Source organism: Siphateles boraxobius, unplaced genomic scaffold (assembly GCF_051911475.1).
Source record: "Siphateles boraxobius isolate OS27281-9 unplaced genomic scaffold, OSU_SipBor_1 22, whole genome shotgun sequence".
NCBI classification, from domain to species: Eukaryota; Metazoa; Chordata; class Actinopteri; order Cypriniformes; family Leuciscidae; genus Siphateles; species Siphateles boraxobius.
Window position 1 is genome coordinate 13,974,634 of NW_027508833.1, and position 23,250 is coordinate 13,997,883.

Genomic DNA, 23,250 nt, shown 5'->3' on the forward strand with positions numbered 1-23,250 from the left:
GGTACTGGCTCCGCCTCCGGCTCTGGAACGGGCACTGGCTCCGCCTCCGGCTCTGGAACGGGCATTGGCTCTGCCTCCGGTTCTGGAACGGGCACTGGCTCTGCCTCCGGCTCTGGAACGGGCACTGGCTCTGCCTCCGGCTCTGGAACAGCAGACACTGGCTCCGGCTCTGGAACAGGAGACACTGGCTCCGGCTCTGGAACAGGAGACACTGGCTCCGGCTCTGGAACAGGAGACACGGGCATGTCCAGGATCCGAGCCAGACGCTCCAGATAGTCCAGGTCCATGAAGGCAGACGGCACTGGCTCTGCCTCCGGCTCTGGAACGGGTACTGGCTCTGCCTCCGGCTCTGGAATGGGTACTGGCTCTGCCTCCGGCTCTGGAACGGATACTGGCTCTGCCTCCGGCTCTGGAACGGGCATTGGCTCTGCCTCAGGCTCATGAACGGGCACTGGCTCTGCCTCAGGCTCTGGAACTGCAGACACTGGCTCCGGCCCTGTAACAGGAGACACTGGTTCCGGCTCTGGAACAGGAGACACGGGCATGTCCAGGATCCGAGCCAGATGCTCCAGACAGTCCAGGTCCATGAAGGCAGACGGCACTGGCTCTGCCTCCGGCTCTGGAACGGGTACTGGCTCTGCCTCCGGCTCTGGAACGGGTACTGGCTCTGCCTCCGGCTCTGGAACGGGTACTGGCTCCGCCTCCGGCTCTGGAACGGGTACTGGCTCCGCCTCCGGCTCTGGAACGGGTACTGGCTCCGCCTCCGGCTCTGGAACGGGTACTGGCTCCGCCTCCGGCTCTGGAACGGGCACTGGCTCCGCCTCCGGCTCTGGAACGGGCACTGGCTCCGCCTCCGGCTCTGGAACGGGCATTGGCTCTGCCTCCGGTTCTGGAACGGGCACTGGCTCTGCCTCCGGCTCTGGAACGGGCACTGGCTCTGCCTCCGGCTCTGGAACAGCAGACACTGGCTCCGGCTCTGGAACAGGAGACACTGGCTCCGGCTCTGGAACAGGAGACACTGGCTCCGGCTCTGGAACAGGAGACACGGGCATGTCCAGGATCCGAGCCAGACGCTCCAGATAGTCCAGGTCCATGAAGGCAGACGGCACTGGCTCTGCCTCCGGCTCTGGAACGGGTACTGGCTCCGCCTCCGGCTCTGGAACGGGTACTGGCTCCGCCTCCGGCTCTGGAACGGGCACTGGCTCCGCCTCCGGCTCTGGAACGGGTACTGGCTCCGCCTCCGGCTCTGGAACGGGCACTGGCTCCGCCTCCGGCTCTGGAACGGGCATTGGCTCTGCCTCCGGCTCTGGAACAGGCACTGGCTCTGCCTCCGGCTCTGGAACAGCAGACACTGGCTCCGGCTCTGGAACAGGAGACACTGGCTCCGGCTCTGGAACAGGAGACACTGGCTCCGGCTCTGGAACAGGAGACACGGGCATGTCCAGGATCCGAGCCAGACGCTCCAGATAGTCCAGGTCCATGAAGGCAGACGGCACTGGCTCTGCCTCCGGCTCTGGAACGGGTACTGGCTCTGCCTCCGGCTCTGGAATGGGTACTGGCTCTGCCTCCGGCTCTGGAACGGGTACTGGCTCTGCCTCCGGCTCTGGAACGGATACTGGCTCTGCCTCCGGCTCTGGAACGGGCATTGGCTCTGCCTCAGGCTCATGAACGGGCACTGGCTCTGCCTCAGGCTCTGGAACTGCAGACACTGGCTCCGGCCCTGGAACAGGAGACACTGGTTCCGGCTCTGGAACAGGAGACACTGGCTCCGGCTCTGGAACAGGAGACACGGGCATGTCCAGGATCCGAGCCAGATGCTCCAGATAGTCCAGGTCCATGAAGGCAGACGGCACTGGCTCTGCCTCCGGCTCTGGAACGGGTACTGGCTCCACCTCCGGCTCTGGAACGGGTACTGGCTCCGCCTCCGGCTCTGGAACGGGCACTGGCTCCGCCTCCGGCTCTGGAACGGGTACTGGCTCCGCCTCCGGCTCTGGAACGGGCACTGGCTCCGCCTCCGGCTCTGGAACGGGCATTGGCTCTGCCTCCGGTTCTGGAACGGGCACTGGTTCTGCCTCCGGCTCTGGAACGGGCATTGGCTCTGCCTCCGGCTCTGGAACAGCAGACACTGGCTCCGGCTCTGGAACAGGAGACACTGGCTCCGGCTCTGGAACAGGAGACACTGGCTCCGGCTCTGGAACAGGAGACACGGGCATGTCCAGGATTCGAGCCAGACGCTCCAGATAGTCCAGGTCCATGAAGGCAGACGGCACTGGCTCTGCCTCCGGCTCTGGAACGGGTACTGGCTCTGCCTCCGGCTCTGGAATGGGTACTGGCTCTGCCTCCGGCTCTGGAACGGCTACTGGCTCTGCCTCCGGCTCTGGAACGGGTACTGGCTCTGCCTCCGGCTCTGGAACGGATACTGGCTCTGCCTCCGGCTCTGGAACGGGCATTGGCTCTGCCTCAGGCTCATGAACGGGCACTGGCTCTGCCTCAGGCTCTGGAACTGCAGACACTGGCTCCGGCCCTGGAACAGGAGACACTGGTTCCGGCTCTGGAACAGGAGACACTGGCTCCGGCTCTGGAACAGGAGACACGGGCATGTCCAGGATCCGAGCCAGATGCTCCAGATAGTCCAGGTCCATGAAGGCAGACGGCACTGGCTCTGCCTCCGGCTCTGGAACGGGTACTGGCTCTGCCTCCGGCTCTGGAAAGGGTACTGGCTCTGCCTCCGGCTCTGGAACGGGTACTGGCTCTGCCTCCGGCTCTGGAAAGGGTACTGGCTCTGCCATCCGGCTCTGGAACGGGTACTGGCTCTGCGTCCGGCTCTGGAACGGGTACTGGCTCCGCCTCCGGCTGTGGAACGGGTACTGGCTCCGCCTCCGGCTCTGGAACGGGTACTGGCTCCGCCTCCGGTTCTGGAACGGTTACTGGCTCCGCCTCCGGCTCTGGAACGGGTACTGGCTCCGCCTCCGGCTCTGGAACGGGCACTGGCTTCGCCTCCGGCTCTGGAACGGGTACTGGCTCCGCCTCCGGCTCTGGAACGGGCACTGGCTCTGCCTCCGGCTCTGGAACGGGCATTGGCTCTGCCTCAGGCTCATGAACGGGCACTGGCTCTGCCTCAGGCTCTGGAACTGCAGACACTGGCTCCGGCCCTGGAACAGGAGACACTGGCTCCGGCCCTGGAACAGGAGACACTGGTTCCGGATCTGGAACAGGAGACACGGGCATGTCCAGGATCCGAGCCAGATGCTCCAGACATTCCAGGTCCATGAAGGCAGACGGCACTGGCTCTGCCTCCGGCTCTGGAACGGGTACTGGCTCTGCCTCCGGTTCTGGAACGGGTACTGGCTCTGCCTCCGGCTCTGGAACGGGTACTGGCTCTGCCTCCGGCTCTGGAACGGGTACTGGCTCTGCCTCCGGCTCTGGAACGGGTACTGGCTCTGCCTCCGGCTCTGGAACGGGTACTGGCTCCGCCTCCGGCTCCGGAACGGGTACTGGTTCCGCCTCCGGCTCTGGAACGGGTACTGGCTCCGCCTCCGGCTCTGGAACGGGCACTGGCTACGGCTCTGGAACAGGAGACACGGGCATGTCCAGGATCCGAGCCAGACGCTCCAGATAGTCCAGGTCCATGAAGGCAGACGGCACTGGCTCTGCCTCCGGCTCTGGAACGGGTACTGGCTCTGCCTCCGGCTCTGGAACGGGTACTGGCTCTGCCTCCGGCTCTGGAACGGGTACTGGCTCCGCCTCCGGCTCTGGAACGGGTACTGGCTCCGCCTCCGGCTCTGGAACGGGTACTGGCTCCGCCTCCGGCTCTGGAACGGGTACTGGCTCCGCCTCCGGCTCTGGAACGGGCACTGACTCTGCCTCCGGCTCTGGAACAGGCATTGGCTCTCTCCTCTGGTTCTGGAACGGGCACTGGCTCTGCCTCCGGCTCTGGAACGGGCACTGGCTCTGCCTCCGGCTCTGGAACAGCAGACACTGGCTCCGGCTCTGGAACAGGAGAAACTGGCTCCGGCTCTGGAACAGGAGACACGGGCATGTCCAGGATCCGAGCCAGACGCTCCAGATAGTCCAGGTCCATGAAGGCAGACGGAACGTGAACAGTCTCTGACTGGGCAGACGGAACGTGAACAGTCTCTGACTGGGCAGACGGAACGTGAACAGTCTCTTACTGGGCAGACGGAACGTGAACAGTCTCTGACTGGGCAGACGGAACGTGAACAGTCTCTGACTGGGCAGACGGAACGTGAACAGTCTCTGACTGGGAAGACGGAACGTGAACAGACTCTGACTGGGCAGACGGGACGTGAACAGTCTCTGACTGGGCAGACGGAACGTGAACAGTCTCTGACTGGGCAGACGGGACGTGAACAGTCTCTGACTGGGCAGACGTGACGTGAACAGTCTCTGACTGGGCAGACGGAACGTGAACAGTCTCTGACTGGGCAGACGGAACGTGAACAGTCTCTGACTGGGCAGACGGAACGTGAACAGTCTCTGACTGGGCAGACGGAACGTGAACAGTCTCTGACTGGGCAGACGGAACGTGAACAGTCTCTGACTGGGAAGACGGAACGTGAACAGTCTCTGACTGGGCAGACGGAACGTGAACAGACTCTGACTGGGCAGACGGAACGTGAACAGTCTCTGACTGGGCAGACGGAACGTGAACAGTCTCTGACTGGGCAGACGGGACGTGAACAGTCTCTGACTGGGCAGACGTGACGTGGAAAATCTCTGACTGGGTAGACGCAGGTCTCCTTCTCCTCCTCCGTCTTTTCTGACGGATGTGTGCAGACTCGAGGCTGGCCAAAACCATCGACGGAATCCCAACGCTGGACGGGTCCAACGACGATGATCCCATTCCAGGAGAGACCAGTTAAGAAGACTCCCTCATTCCTCTGGGCACACAGAGAGAAATATTTAAAAAGAGAAATCCCATTCTCTCTCTCAGCCAGACAAAGTTCGCTCCGCTGAATCCACATGTGGCTCGTTCGTTCTGTCACGGTGCGTAGTGGGAATAAATCCGTGAACTCAGGTGCGAAGTGAATGAGTTCTTTTAATAAAGACAAAACATAAAATAAACAAATCAACAAAAGAAAACCATGATCATACTAACTAAATCCAGAACAAACAAGGCAGGGCAAGACAGGCACGGAACTTAACGCAACAAGATCTGAAACAAATACGACGAACAAGCACAGAACAGCAAACACAGGAAGACTAAATAGGAAGGCAAATAAGGAGGGTAACGAGGATAACTGGTGGGACAAATAAACCAATAATCAGATAACAAGGGGGAGGGACCAGACAATAACAAGAGCACATGGCCCAACATAACAAAACACTCATGTGCATAACCAAGACAGGACAGACATGTGACAAGCATACAGTATAATATCTTAAGATTATTCATCATTATGTTGTCTCTGCCTTTTCTGTTTTAATGATATTCAGAACAGAAAAACTAAATGTTCCTTAAATTTAATTAACACTAACTTTATTCTCATCTGAATTATAAATAATTGATTTCCGTATAAAATGATTTCTGCGCCTCTCTCTCTCTCTCTCTCTCTCTCTCTCTCTCTCTCTCTCACACACACACACACACACACACAGGGCCGGCGCTAGCCATTTGGGTGCCCTAGGCACAAATGCTTGGTGGTGCCCCAATATTTAAAGGTATATATAATATAAATTATATATAAATATATACAGTATATACATGCAAATATTTTTTAAATATATACGTGCATATGTGTGTGTATTTATACAAAATAATTATACACAGTACACACACATATATCAAGTAGACACAAACTTTTATTTTGGATGCGATTAATCTTTTCCCAGCCCTAATAATTTGACAACTCTGTGAATATGAAAATATACAAACACTGAGATTGTGGTTTTTTTTTTCCTAATTGCAGTTTCACCAACAGATGTCACCCTTGTGTGGAGTAATGGGTTTTATTATGAAAGGGGGGTTTTATTTTGAAGCGTCTCAGAGGAAGCACCGGAACTACTGGGTGCTCGGGGAGGGGTCAAAGAAAGATGTGAGTTGGAAAATGACGATAAATAAATGCTGTTCAGTTACTCTACAATGTGTCGCTTGAATCTATGCCTAACAATACGACATGGTGTCAGAAGTCGGGCGGCAGTAAGAGCTTAATTGCCGGAGAGTGAAAGTAAGCTGTTCTGGGAGTGAAAAAGAAGACGTTATCGGAAGAAAATAATGTCGGATGCAGAGGAAGCGGGAGCAAGCGCACCGCATACGCAGCCTCGCAGGCTACCGCCCCAGCTACAGGTAAACAGCGGCAACAATGGTAACGCAAATCCACCCCTGAACGCCACATTCACCATTCAGCCTCCCGAAGCGTTTGATTTTTCTAAGCCTCAGCAATGGGAAAAGTGGATACGGAGATTTGAAAGATGCCGTCTAGCCAGCAATCTGCATCTTAGCTCTGAGGCTAACCAGGTGAACACGCTCATCTACTGTATGGGGGATGAAGCGGACGACATTCTTCGAGGTCAAGCTTTATCGGATGAGCAGAGACAACAGTACCAAGCGGTAAGAGACACTTTGGACATATATTTTGTGCCCAGGAAAAACATTATCTACGAAAGAGCCCGGTTTAATCAAAGAGTGCAGCTAGCTAATGAGACTGTTGACTCGTTTGTCACCGCGCTTTATGCTTTGGCGGAAAACTGCAACTACGGGGCACTGCACGATGAGTTAATAAGAGATCGCCTCGCGTGGGACTCAGAGACACTAGCTTAGCTGAGAGATTACAAATGGACAAGGATTTGACGCTGGAGAAAGCAGTAAATCAAGCTCGGCAGTCAGAAGTCATAAAAAGGCAACAAACTGACATCAGGGGCGAAGGCAACATGGAAATAGATGCTGTGGCAGTGAAATATAGAAAACAACAGCATCCAAAACAACAGTATCCAAAATACAAGTCTCCAAGCCAACCAAAGTACTCAAAGTCCAAAACACCAAATGAGAGATCCTGCTACAGATGTGGTAAAACACCTGCACATGCTAAAGTTCAATGTCCAGCAAGAGATGTGACCTGTCACACTTGTGGTAAAAGAGGACATTACAGTAAGGTGTGTAAGTCTGTTAAATCTGTGCATGTGATAGAAACAGAGGATTATAACGACACACCCATGTTCCTTGGTTCTGTGGACGCAGGTTCAGATCCTTGGTATGCAGATCTTACCATCAGAAACCACAAAGTCAGATTTAAGATAGACACTGGAGCGGATGTTTCAGTTATCCCAGCCCAGATGTACTACAGTATAAACCACAATGTGGCAGAGTTATGCAAATCAGACAGACCATTGTTTGGACCTGGGGGCACTCCTCTCAATGTATTGGGTATGTGCAGAGAAACATTGTGCAAAGGTGAAGAAGAAATTGAAGAAAACGTATATGTTGTCAAAGATTTGCACATAGCGCTGTTGAGCAGGCCAGCAAGTGTCAAGCTAAACCTTGTGTCTAGGGCAGATAGCATAGACATGAAAGTGTTAAATGAGAAATACCCAAAGCTGTGTCAGGGTTTGGGGTTAATGCAGCAACCTTATACTATTAAGCTAAAACCTGACGCTGTTCCTTTTTCCCTGGCCACACCAAGACGTGTCCCCATCCCTTTGTTGGGAAAAGTGAAACAGGAACTGGAAAAAATGGAGTCCATGGGAGTAATCAGCAGAGTTGAAGAGCCAACTGAATGGTGCTCAGGTATGGTCCCAGTGCCAACTAAAAATGACTCAGTGCGCATTTGTGTGGACCTCACTCACCTCAATAATGCAGTGTGCAGAGAGAAGTACATCTTACCTTCAGTGGAACAGACACTTGGATCTCTGGCTGGAGCAATCGTCTTCAGTAAGTTAGATGCAAACAGAGGGTTTTGGCAGGTCCCATTGTCACCTGAGTCGGCACACTATACAACATTCATTACCCCTTTTGGACGTTACCATTTTAACAGACTTCCTTTTGGAATAGCCTCAGCCCCAGAGCATTTTCAGCGGAGAATGTCAGTGATTCTCAACGGGCTGCCAGGCGTGGTTTGTCACATGGACGACATACTCATTTGGGGAAAAGACCAGCAGGAACATAATGTCAGACTTCACACAGTGCTTCACAAACTGCAAGAGGCTGGTGTCACACTAAATATGGAGAAATGTGACTTAAGCAAACATGAGGTAAAGTTCCTTGGACACATTTTGTCTGCGGAGGGAGTCCAACCTGACCCGGATAAAATCAGGGCAGTCAAAGCGATGAAAGAGCCGTCAAATGTCAGCGAAGTTCGCAGCTTCCTTGGGATGGTCAACCAGTTAGGCAAATTTATTCCAGGACTGGCTGAAAAAGATAAGCCCCTAAGAGATCTGCTTTCAAAGGAAAACCAGTGGGTTTGGTGCTATGCACAACAAAAAGCATTTGATCAGCTGAAAAGTGAACTGACATCACCACCTGTTCTCACACTCTATGATCCAAACAAAGATCTGAAGCTGTCTGCTGATGCCTCATCCTACGGACTCGGAGCAGTCCTATTTCGGAAAGAAGGCGAGCAGTGGAGACCGGTAGCATACGCCTCACGCTCTTTAACAGAGACAGAGCAGAGGTACGCACAGGTGGAGAAGGAGGCACTTGGATTAACGTGGGGATGTGAAAGATTTAAAGACTTCCTCATCGGGAGACACTTCTCCTTGGAAACTGACCACAAGCCACTTGTCAGTCTGCTGGGACAACAAGACCTAACCGAGCTTCCACCCAGGATCCAGCGGTTCCGACTCAGGCTCATGAGGTACAGTTACTCCATCTCACACACTCCAGGCAAAGCACTCTTCACAGCGGACACCCTTTCACGTGCACCCGTCGTGCAAGATTCCGATTCTAAAGCTGCAGCAGATTTGATGGCTGACACAAACATCTACGTCGATGAAATAGTCAGAAGCCTACCTGCTAGCTCAACATACATCACACAACTGAAAGAACAATTAAAGACAGAGAACACATGTTGTGAAGTCATGTCTTTGTGTCAGAGAGGCTGGCCAGATTACAGCCATCTCACAGGTCCAATCAAAGCATATTGGCCACACAGAGACACTCTAACTGTACATGACGAACTGTTACTGAAAGGCACCAGACTTGTGATTCCTACTACTATGCGCAACTCTGTTCTCATAGCTTTACACGAGGGACATCAGGGAATGTCTAGGTGCAGAGAGAGAGCTAGAGAGACAGTGTGGTGGCCTGGTCTGAGTGGCCAAATCAACGAGCTTGTCAAAAACTGCACCACATGCATTAAGGAACGTCCCAATTCAGTGGAGCCTTTAATGCCCAGTGAGCTCCCTGAAAGACCATGGCAAAAAGTTGGAGCTGATCTTTTTACTCTTAACAACAGTAACTATGTTCTGGTGGTGGACTACTATTCCAGATTTGTGGAGATAGCTAAATTGATGCCCACAAGATCAGAGGATGTTATAGTTCACCTAAAGTCAATCTTTTCCAGACATGGCATTCCAGAGCTTTTCTACAGTGACAATGGACCTCAGTTTTCAAGCCAGCTGTTTAAAGACTTTGCTGCACCATATGGTTTCAGACATGTAACCAGCAGTCCAAAGTTTGCTCAAAGCAATGGGGAGGCTGAGCGTCATGTCCAGACTGTGAAAAGACTACTAAAGAAAGCAAAAGACCCATATCTTGCGCTTTTAGCCTACAGAGCTACCCCATTGGCTAATGGATACAGCCCAGCGCAACTATTAATGGGACGGAGACTTCGTACGCCAGTTCCTCAGCTTCCCTCGTTGCTCATTCCCAGCCTGCCAAATGAGGCTACAGTGGTGAAGAGAGAGAGAGAGAGGAGACTAAAGGACAGTTCAGTGTTTAACAAAAGACATCGTGTGAGAGTTCTTCCTCAGCTCTCACCAGGACAACCTGTGTGGATCACAGACACCAAGAGTGAAGGGACTGTCGTCTCACCTCATTTTACACCCCGCTCATACATCGTGGAGAGCCCGTCAGGAGTCATCAGGAGGAATAGGCATCATCTGTTGCCATTGCCTGAAATCACACCAAAGGTTCAAATTCCAAGTACACCAGTCTGTCCAACAGAGGGCGCCAGGCTCACACCTAACTGTTCAGAGCCTGCGGTTAAGACTCTAAAGGCAGCTTCCCCAGGTCCTGTCAGAACCAGGTCTGGTAGAAGTGTTATAAAACCTCAAAGACTGGACTTGTGAATACAAAAGAGTTATATCAAAAAGAAAGTGTTTATTTAGTCGTAAAATGAAAAAGAGAGAGAAAAAAAAATGTTTTCATTTATGCAGTAAATGTTCCTTTGAGTCTGCATTCATCTCCTAGAAAGGGGGATGTGGAGTAATGGGTTTTATTATGAAAGGGGGGTTTTATTTTGAAGCGTCTCAGAGGAAGCACCGGAACTACTGGGTGCTCGGGGAGGGATCAAAGAAAGATGTGAGTTGGAAAATGACGATAAATAAATGCTGTTCAGTTGCTCTACAATGTGTCGCTTGAATCTATGCCTAACAATACGACACCTTGGGCCTTGGCCTATGAACCTCTTGAAAATGACCGCATTATCCGCATAGAACAACAACGAAAAAACGTATCTAAGCGGTCTTCCTTTTCTTCACAAACAAACTAACTGCATCTTAAACAGCCCAAGTTTCAAAATTTACCGGGGGAGAAACCCCCGGACCCCCGTTAAAATAAAAGATTCAACATGCAGGGCTAAAAAAGCCTTCCCCGGATCATTTGCACTACTAGCGACGCCCGTCTGGACATGCATACACGACGCAAGGGCGCCCGCACTACAAAACTAACATTTTTATTTAAAACGTTGTCTTACCAGCAAGTGAGGCGCGAATATCATCCCGCTGTCTCTTCTTTTTCCTTTTTCCGCCCCCGACTCTTGGTGCCGTTTCGAGGCCATGTCTGAGGACGGTGTCTGCCAAATTTGACATTGATTGAGGCATGAACAGACCACTGGGAGGTGGGGAAGGGGGGGGGCACCAGAGGGAGACTGGCACAGGAGATTCACCTTTTTCCTGACTAATTTGGTCTAGGCCTATATTACTTTTGTATTGCTTTTGTATATTAACATGCTTTAGACATTTTATTTGTTATTTGTAGGCTTACTGGTAGCCTATTGTGATGATTTTTCACGACCCAGATTTTTTGGTGCCCCCCCAAGCACTTGGTGCCCTACGCGCAGTGCGTGATGTGCGTTTGCGGAGCGCCGGCCCTGATTATATCATAATACTTTTGCGCAATGAAAGATTATTAATAGCGTTTTTTGTTCTGTTCTGTCCTATCTATCATATGTTGCTGCCTCGTTAAACAGCTGTGCTATGCATTTAAAAATGTCTTAATTTTATAGTAGACTATATATATATATAATTGATCTTTCTGATTTTTTTCTTGTTTTTCATGAATGTATTTTACAACAATACAAAGAGCAATGTGTAACGTTTTACCAGATTAAGTGCTACACTTATTGTCTCTTTGAGCTCCACTAAATAATGTTTTTTCCACTAAATGTTCATATTTTATACAATTATTGTTTTTCTAGACTACATTTTACTGAGTTTTCCACTAATCTAGTTTATAATGTAATTTTTGTCATAGGTTATGATCATATATTTTTTTTTATTTGTTATTTTTATTTATAATGAAGTTGTCTATATTAAGTAGATTGTGTTTAACACACAAAAGAGCGATTATCAGTTCAACACACAGAGTTATAGAAATTCTACTTGATTTACAAAAAAACTGCGCTGGTATCGGATCGGTATCGGTCGATACTCAAAATTTTTGGTATCGGATTGGATCGGTTCAGAAAAAATGCTATCGGGACATCCCTAATATTTTCTGGTATGCTATATCTAAGTTACCCAGGAGCTCTGTTGACAGGCTTAGCTTGATGAATTGAGCCGTTGAACACAGCAGGAGAGAACGCAACGTGAGCCAGCTAGCTAAAGCTCCGGTGGAAAATTATTAGCTAACGCTACGGAGGCCATAATATTTTTGACTCATGGCTGAAGTTAAGTTTCTCCAGCTCTCCGCAGGTTGGCAAAAATGCATCTCAAAATGCATCAGATTGATGCTTTAAAATATGGAATATTCAAAATTTTCTTCCGGGGGAGCATGCCCCAGGACCCCCCTACAGGGGGAATATACTTCTCACCTTTTTCACCCCTGACCCGTTTTCATGCCTGCTACAGTTCCTTTTCCAGACTTATACAAGCAGACTGTTGGAGTGATTTATGTGTGTGTGTGTGTGTGTGTGTGTGTGTGTGTGTGTGTGTGTATAAATAGATAAATGGATATAGATAAATATATATAGATAAATATCTATATACACAGTATATATATATATATATATATATATATTAGGGCTGTCAGTTAAACGCGTTATTAACGGCGTTAACGCAAACCCATTTTAACGGCGTTAATTTTTTTATCGCGCGATTAACGGTCTTTTTGGCCAAGCAAACTTTGTAGTTTTTTTTTCACATGCTTTTGCAATAGGACGCGGCATGGACGTTTTGAAAGCGCAAGCGGATCTAGCTAGACCGGAAACAAAATAACAGGCACGCCGCACACACTTGTTTGGGCTTGCGAGCCGGATGCGCGAGCGCGAATCTCTCTGCTTGCGCGTGGAATATAATGTGCCGAGCACGAATCTCTCTGCTCGAGTAGCGCGCTCTCAGATACAAGCTGCTCTTGTTAGAATTTTCTCTGGGCTCGCTCAAACAATATGTGCCTGCACTTAAAACGTGTTCAGTGCAATCGCGAATCTCTCCTCTTCCCCAGCTAACAATTTTAGGTTATAAGAACGTTTTCATAACGTTCCCATTAAGTTATAAAAACGTTATTTCTGAATGTTATAGGAACGTTCAAAACGTCCAGTTTTGAGTGGATGACGAGCGCGAGACACCGAAATGGATGCCAATAAGATTCTGAATGGAACGTTTACTTTTAAAAAGTTGCCAAATGGTTCCATTGACGAGACCAAAGTGATCTGTGTGTTTTGTCGTTGTGAACTGAGCTATCATCATCGCAGCACGTCCAGTCTGAAATACCACTTGATGATGGCCAAACACACACACATACACACACAGCTGATGCGAATTCTCCGCCCCCTCGTCAATATCAGGACCTCGTCAGTATTTCTTTCACCCTTTTATTGATGGACAGTGTTATATTGTGTGAGAGATTATTTGCTCCAAGTAAGAATGTTTTAGTGTGAAATTGAACACAATATATGCCAATGTTGTTTTCAATAAAAAACATTTGCACAAAGCAAGCCGATCCACTTTTCCATGTTGATAAGAGCATTAAAATGAGAAAAATAATGGGACAAAAAGAAATCAAGAGACATTTAGAATAGATAAAAATGTGCGATTAAATGCGATTAATCGCGAGTTAACTATGACATTAATGCGATTAATCGCGATTAAATATTTTAATCGTTTGACAGCACTAATATATATATATATATATATATATTTTAAATGATACAGAACTATATATATATTTTATTTTATATATATATATATATATATATATATGTTTTATATTCATTTTTTAAAATATTATTTAATATTCATGTATTATTTATTTGTGTTTCTGTGAATAGCTGTTACAGTTCTACAAATAAAGCATTGTATCTTTTTACCTATCATTTAAAATGCTACAAAAAATGCACCTGAATGCAGGAAATGAAGTGTTTAATGCCCAACGTTCCCGGGGGGAGGTCCCCCAGACCCCCCATTTATATTATTATTGCTTATTATTATGTGCCTCTGAGTAGAAGTAGTAGTTACCAAAAGCGGGGGTGGGTTGGTGGTGGGGACTGGGCTAAGCCCCCAATGCAGACCCGTTGCTATGGGCGGGCCATAGGGGGCTGGGCCCGCCCCAACAAATGCTTGTGCCCCCCCACTTGAGGCACAGATAATTTTATTTTAATTTAATTTAAATATTATCATAGTTGCTAATTTTGTCTTGCATTCATGTTGCATTCTTTATCATTAAAATATTAAAAATATAAAAAATATAAAGAAACAACGGTGTGATTTAGTTTGATTGATGGGAATCTACACTGCAACAGCCTATCACGGCCTTACAAAAGAACGTTAGGCTACGTACGTGACATACAACTAAGCCGCTCAACACTTACCGCGCATTTTTGAAAGCTGTTTCAAAACGAGTTTTCGCCGGCTTACTCGCTTCAGTTCCTTCTGAGTGGAATGATACTTTGATGAGGAGGTTCTGCTCGGAGAAACGCTTCCTCCCGCTGTACTGGGACTGGAGAGAGGACAGCGCTGCCTCCACTCAAAGTATCTGTGCGAGTGTATTTGCGTGCGTATATATGTGTGTGTGTGTGTGTGTGTGTGTGTGTGTGTGTGTGTGTGTGTGTGTGTGTGTGTGTGTGTGTGTGTGTGTCATGGCAATGCATATCCCTCTGTTGACTGCTTTAAAATGCAATGTTTGAGAGATGCTTCTAGTGTTACATCTAATATGTTGTGTAGTCAAGTGTTTTATGGATATTCATAACATTGCTTCTGTGTAATGTGGTGTAGGCTAGGCTACCTGGTCATTGGCCTATTGCTGTTGGTTATATGTTTAACGTGATGATTACTTGCTGCGCGACTAGAGTTATATATTATATAATAATATTTATTATTATAAATATACATACTGTAGGCTAATAATAATTGTGCCCCCCCATACATTTCATATGCCCCCCTTAAGACTGAGGTCTGGCGACGGGTCTGCCCCAATGTATCAAGACCCTAGCAAAGGGTCTTGATACATAAATATAGGAGGTAAATATAGGAGGACTATGTCAAAGGATTTGTATTTGCACACTTCCTTCTACCAGCAGGTGGCGCTATTGCTATAACCAAATATGAGCATGGTTATGTGTTCAGGACAGGACTCTTATCAAACATGTGAAGTTTGGGGCAGATCGGACATTGTATGCCTGAGTTACTGCAGGCTGTGTGTGGTTGCCTAGCAACATCGGAACTGCAAGCAATATTGAACTATATGACATATTCATGCACAAATCACCAAAAGGCTGAAATTGGGTGACCATTTGTCAGGCCGCCAAGGGCACAACCTTCGACAAAAACTCAAGATCTTCGCAATTTAACATCGCAAAGGCCTTAAGATTACACTCACCAAATTTGAAGAGAATCAGATCAAAACCGTAGGAGGAGTTCGTTAAAGTACAACATCAGGAAATTACGAAAAATGCACAAAATCTAGGAGGAAGTTCAAAATAGCTGACTTCCTGTTGAGTTTAGGGCTATGCTCCAAGAGACTTTTTTGTAGGTATTGGGTCATTACATGTATGAACCAAATTTCATACCTGTACGGAAACGTAGAGCCGGGGCAAAATGTGGGGGCAATAATTTACAGAATTTGCCACACCCAATTTTGAAAACCATATCACATGTAAATTTTCACCACTTCTGAAGCGTGTGCAAAGTTTCATGAGTTTTCGAGCACGTTTAGGCCCTCTAAAAAGCGATTCATTTAGGAGAAGAAGAAGAAGAAGCGGAATAATAATAAACGGAGCAAAAACAATAGGGTCCTCTCACCATCGGTGCTCGGGCCCTAATTACATGCAGGTATTTTTAAAATATAATTACAATGTAAAAACATGTATTTACCAGGGTGGGAATTATACCGCGGCCACGCGGCCATGGCCGCCGTTGCCCTACACTTTGGCCTTCATGCCCCGTGAAAAAAAAAATCATCGTACGGCCACAGTGGCCTGTGTGCCCTGGCCCTGTCCAAGTTCCATATATAAAGCGCCAGTGTGGCATAGTGCGCCACCCAAGTAGTCTCTGAACTTCAATTAGTTCGTGGATTCGCGCAGGTGCAGTGTCATAACCAGTGCGTCGGCGCACTGAAGCGTTTGTTTTTTCCCATCGCGTTCCCATTCATAAAAAACTCATGTGCTGTCGTCATGACAGCGATTCACAAAACTACGTCACTCACGGCTTTTAGCTCAGAAGTGTGCAGATTTGGAGAAATATTTATATATTCTCAGTTTACATCAGATTTCTATTAACAGGAATAATATTTTATTGAATTGAATAGAATGGTATACTATATGAAGCCATACTATAGTAGCCTATGATGTGAAATGAAAGTCATTAAATTCAAGTTCACGAAAACTTTTCCCTCCGCTGCGACTGTGAGTCATTCTCCATTCAGCATTCAAACAGCGCGTCGCGTTTGGTTACAGATGAAACCCTCTCCAAGATGATTCAATGTTAATATTATTATACTTGATCTGTAGATAAAGCTCTATGGTTTCGCATAAAATGACTATCTTGCTGGACTGTATTGCTGTACCTAAATCATGTTACTTTCTATCGTGTGTCTGTTAGATCACAACACTGGAGCACTATAATTGTTCTTCACGCTGAAATAACTGAAATTTAAAACTGTTAAAAGAAAAGGCTCAATAAACTATTGCATAGATAGATACTGTATAATACACTACGCATCGATATGTCTTTCCTTTGTGCTTTGAACTTTTCAATGAGGACGCGCTGCACGCTGTGACTCTGTGTTGCTTCAAGCGCATCATTCTGCGCTCGGGATGCGCATAAGCGCTTTGAGCCGCACTGTGTTGGATCCTTTCATAATCATATAATACTTTTGCGCAATGAAAGATTCTTAATAGCCTTTTTTGTTCCGTCCTATCTATCATATGTTGCTGCCTCATCAAACAGCAGTGATATACATTTAAAAAAATGTCTTAATTTTATAGTAGCCTAGACTATATATAAAATAATTGATCTTTCTGATTTTTATCTTGTTTTTTTATTTTCTTACATGGGAGCATACCCCCCGGACCCCCCTAGAGGGGTAATATCCTTCTCACCTTTTTCACCCCTGAACCGTTTTCATGCCTGATTATACATAAAATATCATATTTTCTGTCTGATTTTTTTTTTATCTGAAGCCAAATCAGATCACAGAAGGTAAAATTTTTATTTTTTATTAAAAAAAGTCATAATCCATGTCTTATTCCAAATTAGGATGTTATGATATCAATCTGAATGGGAAAACCATCGAATTGTACTCAATGGCCTTTGTGCCCTGTCATATGGCCTTGGTGCCCCTAAAAAAAAAGAAAAGGTGGAGGCCAAATGGCCTTGCCCCTAAAATTACATAATTCCCACCCTGGTATTTACACAATAAGTCCATTGTATGATAATATGTGCGAGTGTATTTGCGTGCGTATGTATGTGTGTGTGTGTGTGTGTGTGTGTGTGTGTGTGTGTGTGTGTGTGTGTGTGTGTGTGTGTGTGTGTGTGTGTCATGGCAATGCATATCCCTCTGTTGACTGCTTTAAAATGCAATGTTTGAGAGATGCTTCTAGTGTTACATCTAATATGTTGTGTAGTCAAGTGTTTTATGGATATTCATAACATTGCTTCTGTGTAATGTGGTGTAGGCTAGGCTACCTGGTCATTGGCCTATTGCTGTTGGTTATATGTTTAACGTGATGATTACTTGCTGCGCGACTAGAGTTATATATTATATAATAATATTTATTATTATAAATATACATACTGTAGGCTAATATTAATTGTGCCCCCCCATACATTTCATATGCCCCCCTTAAGACTGAGGTCTGGCGACGGGTCTGCCCCAATGTATCAAGACCCTAGCAAAGGGTCTTGATACATAAATATAGGAGGTAAATATAGGAGGACTATGTCAAAGGATTTGTATTTGCACACTTCCTTCTACCAGCAGGTGGCGCTATTGCTATAACCAAATATGAGCATGGTTATGTGTTCAGGACAGGACTCTTATCAAACATGTGAAGTTTGGGGCAGATCGGACATTGTATGCCTGAGTTACTGCAGGCTGTGTGTGGTTGCCTAGCAACATCGGAACTGCAAGCAATATTGAACTATATGACATATTCATGCACAAATCACCAAAAGGCTGAAATTGGGTGACCATTTGTCAGGCCGCCAAGGGTACAACCTTCGACAAAAACTCAAGATCTTCGCAATTTAACATCGCAAAGGCCTTAAGATTACACTCACCAAATTTGAAGAGAATCAGATCAAAACCGTAGGAGGAGTTCGTTAAAGTACAACATCAGGAAATTACGAAAAATGCACAAAATCTAGGAGGAAGTTCAAAATAGCTGACTTCCTGTTGAGTTTAGGGCTATGCTCCAAGAGACTTTTTTGTAGGTATTGGGTCATTACAAGTATGTACCAAATTTCATACCTGTACGGAAATGTAGAGCCGGGGCAAAATGTGGGGGCAATAATTTACAGAATTTGCCACACCCAATTTTGAAAACCATATCACATGTAAATTTTCACCACTTCTGAAGCGTGTGCAAAGTTTCATGAGTTTTCGAGCACGTTTAGGCCCTCTAAAAAGCGATTCATTTAGGAGAAGAAGAAGAAGAAGCGGAATAATAATAAACGGAGCAAAAACAATAGGGTCCTCTCACCATCGGTGCTCGGGCCCTAATTACATGCAGGTATTTTTAAAATATAATTACAATGTAAAAACATGTATTTACCAGGGTGGGAATTATACCGCGGCCACGCGGCCATGGCCGCCGTTGCCCTACACTTTGGCCTTCATGCCCCGTGAAAAAAAAATCATCGTACGGCCACAGTGGCCTGTGTGCCCTGGCCCTGTCCAAGTTCCATATATAAAGCGCCAGTGTGGCATAGTGCGCCACCCAAGTAGTCTCTGAACTTCAATTAGTTCGTGGATTCGCGCAGTTGCAGTGTCATAACCAGTGCGTCGGCGCACTGAAGCGTTTGTTTTTTCCCATCGCGTTCCCATTCATAAAAAACTCATGTGCTGTCGTCATGACAGCGATTCACAAAACTACGTCACTCACGGCTTTTAGCTCAGAAGTGTGCAGATTTGGAGAAATATTTATATATTCTCAGTTTACATCAGATTTCTATTAACAGGAATAATATTTTATTGAATTGAATAGAATGGTATACTATATGAAGCCATACTATAGTAGCCTATGATGTGAAATGAAAGTCATTAAATTCAAGTTCACGAAAACTTTTCCCTCCGCTGCGACTGTGAGTCATTCTCCATTCAGCATTCAAACAGCGCGTCGCGTTTGGTTACAGATGAAACCCTCTCCAAGATGATTCAATGTTAATATTATTATACTTGATCTGTAGATAAAGCTCTATGGTTTCGCATAAAATGACTATCTTGCTGGACTGTATTGCTGTACCTAAATCATGTTACTTTCTATCGTGTGTCTGTTAGATCACAACACTGGAGCACTATAATTGTTCTTCACGCTGAAATAACTGAAATTTAAAACTGTTAAAAGAAAAGGCTCAATAAACTATTGCATAGATAGATACTGTATAATACACTACGCATCGATATGTCTTTCCTTTGTGCTTTGAACTTTTCAATGAGGACGCGCTGCACGCTGTGACTCTGTGTTGCTTCAAGCGCATCATTCTGCGCTCGGGATGCGCATAAGCGCTTTGAGCCGCACTGTGTTGGATCCTTTCAAAATCATATGCAAACTTTTGCGCAGTGAAAGATTCTTAATAGCCTTTTTTGTTCCGTCCTATCTATCATATGTTGCTGCCTCATCAAACAGCTGTGATATACATTTAAAAAAATGTCTTAATTTTATAGTAGCCTAGACTATATATAAAATAATTGATCTTTCTGATTTTTATCTTGTTTTTCATTCATGCATTTTACAACAATACAAAGAGCAATGTGTAACGTTTTACCAGATTTAGTGCTACACTTATTGTCTCTTATTTGTTCCCCAGTAAATAATGTTTTTTTTCACTAAATGTTCAGATTTGATAAAATTTTTGTACATTTGTGATTTTTCTAGACTAAATTTTACCGCTGAGTTATCCACTAATCTAGTTTATAATAGAATTTTTGTCATGATTGGTTATGATCATATTTTTTTTTATTTGTTGTTTTTCTTTATAATGAAGTTGTCTGTATTAAGTAGATTGTGTTTAACACACAAAAGAGTGATTATCAGTTCAACACAGTTATAGAAATTCTAATTGATTTTTTTTAACTGCGCTGGTATGCAAAAAAATGCATCGAAAAATGCATCAGATTGATGCTTTAAAATATGGTATATATAAAATTTTCTTACATGGGAGCATACCCCCCGGACCCCCCTAGAGGGGTAATATCCTTCTCACCTTTTTCACCCCTGAACCGTTTTCATGCCTGATTATACATAAAATATTATATTTTCTGTCTGATTTTTTTTTTTATCTGAAGCCAAATCAGATCACAGAAGGTACATTTTTTATTTTTTATTAAAAAAAGTCATAATCCATGTCTTATTCCAAATTAGGATGTTATGGTATCAATCTGAATGGGAAAACCATCGAATTGTACTCAATGGCCTTTGTGCCTTGTCATATGGCCTTGGTGCCCCTAAAAAAAAAGAAAAGGTGGAGGCCAAATGGCCTTGCCCCTAAAATTACATAATTCCCACCCTGGTATTTACACAATAAGTCCATTGTATCAAAATATTAGTTTCAATGTAAGTACATAGTACTTAAAGCCACTTAATATAAAGTGGGACCCAGAAAACTGTTTGCGTGCTAAGGGGAGGCTCCGGGACAGTCTCTCTATATCTTTAGGTCCAAGTGCTTTTGCAACAGTTTGGATTTGGACAACAGAAGAGTTGGGAGGAACACTTTCAGTTCCCTCAATTCCCTGCGATCTCTTTCTAGCACAAAACACATTGACTGAATTTACAGGCACATCAGTTAATGGGCGGAGAGCCGCATCTGTTTCAAAGAATGCTTATAAGTTAGGGTAAATGTTATCTGGCTGACTAACTTCTACTACATAATTTTTTCCTATAGGTTTGTTGCGGTTCAATTTCTTGGTCAAAGAAGAAATTCTAGCACGTAGCTCTTTGTTCTCTTTCTCTAGTTCTGAGTTATGCTGAGACTGTTGTGTAGCTAGTGCTAAACCAAATTCTCTATGGCAGCATAATATGCCTTTCACATTTTTTTGCGGATACTTGCTCCAAGCACCTTTTTACACTCATCTACCTACCAAGTCTTGTCTGGATGAATCTCATATTTCTGTGTTAGTTCTTGTCTAACTTTTTCTGTGATTATAAGGGTCATTTGTTCTCCTAACAGTGTTTTGAATTCACTATCTGACCACACCGGAGTCGCAAGACCACCTTTTTCAGTTGTTGGAATCAACCTAGCATTCCTTCTGACCATTTTGTGAGTTTCTTTTTTACCACACAAACAAACACTAAAACTTCTCTGATCAAACAGAGGATACACTTGTTAACTCCGATTAATTCTTGTTAACCTTCTAAATTACCAACACTTAACACTTAACTCCCCTGCATACAAGAACAGAGGATAAACAATATTAACACGTAATGCTAATCTTCCCTGTCTGCACAGAGGGTAAAACAAAATATTAACACGTAATGCTAATCTTCCCTGCCTGGACAGAGGATAAACAAATATTAACACGTAATGATAATCTACCCTGCTTGGACAGAGGATAAACAATATTAACACGTAATGCTAATCTCCCCTACCTAACAGAGGATAACTTTTATCTCTAACAGAAAACTTTAGAGGATAAACTTAGTTAGGGAATATCAAGGAATATCAAATTTGTACTGGTCTTCAGTGGTTCTTTGAATAGAGTGAAAACTCACCAAATCGTTGGTTGTACGGAAAGATTCCGTCTGGAACAAAAACTCAGTCAGAAAGGTTAATTCTTTGTTGAGATTCAGTTCTGGAACTCAGTCAGCTTTGTTGAGATCTTTGTGTTGTAAATCACACGCATCACACACATGACCAGCGTCGGCCAATAGTGAGCCTACGTGTGACGTAGCACTACGCAATCACACTACGTTAACTGACTAGAGGCCCACAGAGAAGGAAATGAATAGTTGAAATAAAGTCGTTATTTTTATTTTTTTTACCAAATAAATTCAGCTGCTGAACTAATGAGACTTTCAAAACTATTAATGTTTTCAAAGTTTTGACCAGTATAAAACAGTTTGGTCTGGTTCTTGACCAGCCTTTTCCAGCCATGAGATTTTCTAACATGTAATATCAGCACTGGAACAGTTTCACTGTTTGTCACTCCACTTGCGGTGACTGTCATGATGGTCAAGCAAATCCACCAAATAAAAAATTGTGTTGTAGCTCGTTGTCTGGGTTACTGTGATTGTAAATAGGTGTCATTTGTGTTTTAACAGTGTTTATCTCACGAATATTGATCCGGGAAGGTCAAAATTGTGAGTATATTGCCAACTTCACTGAATCCCTTGAGTTAAGCATTCACTGAGCGCATTTCTTTATATTTGAGTCCAAGTTCAAACACCATGAAACACTTCATTAACTTACGGAGCTCTGAAACACTGCCAGCGGGACATTAAACATGAAGTGTCTGTCTGAGCTCACAACAGGTTTTGCAGGAACGCAAAAGTTTTGCCTGGGAATGCAAAATATATATATTTTTTAAAATTCTCCCATCCCAAATTATTTCCACCACCACGTACCTTTACTGGCTCCGTAGTTTAGTTGACTTGAGCCCCATTACATTTCATGGGTAAGGTGGGGTTTATGACCTATACTGCTTCCAGCCACCTGGGGGCGATGACGCGAGATGCTTTAGCTTCACTTTTCAGGACTTGTGTGGCAGGCGTGGTCTAAACCCTGAATATAAGACTCACCTGTGTTTTCAGGTGTATTTCTAAGAAAAAAACATTGTCTTATATTTTGAACAATATGGTATTATTGCTTTATTGTTTATTGCTTTTGTATACGTACATGCACAGTACTGGTCAAAAGTTTGGAAACGTTACTATTTTTGATGTTTCTGAAATAAGTCTCTTATACTCAAACCTGCATTTATTTGATCAATAATACAGAAGAAAACAATATTGTGAAATATTATTACAATTTAAAGTAATTGTTTTCTATTTTAATATATTTTAACATATAATTTATGGTCCCACCTTATATTAAGTGGCTTTAAGTACTATGTACTTACATTGAAAATAATAATTTGATTCAATGGACTTATTTTGTGCATACATGTTATTACATTGTACTTATATTTTGAAAATACCTGCATGTAATTACAGCTGTAATTAATTTATGTAATTACATTTGTAATTACACAGTTGACCCTTC

At 45.1% G+C, this 23,250-nt stretch overlaps 1 long non-coding RNA gene across 1 annotated transcript in view; it reads left to right on the forward strand.

The window, feature by feature from the left end:
- Positions 1-23,250, forward strand: part of LOC143746356 (uncharacterized) — a 37,307-nt gene that overhangs the window by 13,562 nt on the left and 495 nt on the right. The window lies entirely within an intron of this gene.